This window comes from Schistocerca gregaria, unplaced genomic scaffold, assembly GCF_023897955.1.
Source record: "Schistocerca gregaria isolate iqSchGreg1 unplaced genomic scaffold, iqSchGreg1.2 ptg000001l___fragment_1, whole genome shotgun sequence".
In the NCBI taxonomy this organism is placed as follows: domain Eukaryota; kingdom Metazoa; phylum Arthropoda; class Insecta; order Orthoptera; family Acrididae; genus Schistocerca; species Schistocerca gregaria.
In genome coordinates this window covers 1,759,568-1,760,970 of record NW_026061697.1, presented here as the reverse complement: position 1 = coordinate 1,760,970, position 1,403 = coordinate 1,759,568, and positions in this window count along the sequence as shown.

Here is a 1,403-nt window from a genome sequence, read left to right as displayed (position 1 = left end):
GAGGCTGTGTGGCGTGGACTGGGCGGTTTTTTAGGTTAGAAGGCCTCGGGAAAGTGCGGGATGGGCTGCAATGTCAAAGGGTGCTTGGCAATTACAGGACGTGCTTGGATCAAGGAACAGTCGGAATTATAGTTGTAAACTGTTGTAGTTGCGCTGGAAAAGTCCCTGAGCTTCAAGCGCTAATAGAAAGCACAGAAGCGGATATCGTTATAGGTACAGAAAGCTGGCTAAAGCCAGAAATAAGTTCTGCAGAAATTTTTACGAAGTCTCAGACGGTGTTCAGGAAAGATAGATTAGGCAGAATTGGTGGTGGAGTGTTGGTGTCTGTCAGTAGTGGTTTATCTTGTAGTGAAGTCGAAGTAGATACTCTGTGCGAATTGGTGTGGGTGGAGGTTATACTTAACAGCCGAATTAAGTTAATAATTGGCTCCTTCTACCGACCCCCAGACTCCGATGATACAGTTGCGGAACAGTTCAGAGAAAGTTTGAGTCTCGTAACAAATAAATACCCCACTCATACGGTTATAGTTGGTGGGGACTTCAACCTACCCTCGGTATGTTGGCAAAAATACTTGTTCAAAACCGGTGGTAGGCACAAAACGTCTTCCGAGATTGTCCTAAATGCATTCTCCGAAAATTATTTAGAGCAGTTAGTCCAGGAACCCACGCGAATTGTAAATGGTTGCGAAAACACACTTGACCTCTTGGCCACAAACAATCCAGAGCTGATAGAGAGCATCATGACTGATACAGGGATTAGTGATCACAAGGTCATTGTAGCTAGGCTCAATACCATTTCTTCCAAATCCATCAGAAACAAACGCAAAATAATTTTATTTAAAAAAGCGGATAAAGTACCACTAGAAGCCTTCCTAAAAGACAATTTCCATTCCTTCCGAACTGACTATGCGAATGTAGACGAGATGTGGCTCAAATTCAAAGATATAGTAGCAACAGCAATTGAGATATTCATACCTCATAAATTGGTAAGAGATGGAACGGATCCCCCGTGGTACACAAAAAAGGTCCGAACGCTGTTGCAGAGGCAACGGAAAAAGCATGCGAAGTTCAGAAGAACGCGAAATCCTGAAGATGGGCTAAAATTTACAGACGCGCGAAATTTGGCACGTACTTCGATGCGAGATGCCTTTAATAGGTTCCACAACGAAACATTGTCTCGAAATTTGGTAGAAAATCCGAAGAAATTCTGGTCGTATGTAAAGTACACAAGCGGCAAGACGCAGTCAATACCTTCGCTGCGCAGTGCCGATGGTACTGTTATCGACGACTGCGCCGCTAAAGCGGAGTTATTGAACGCAGTTTTCCGAAATTCCTTCACCAGGGAAGACGAATGGAATATTCCAGAATTTGAAACACGAACATCTGCTAGCATGAGTTTCTTA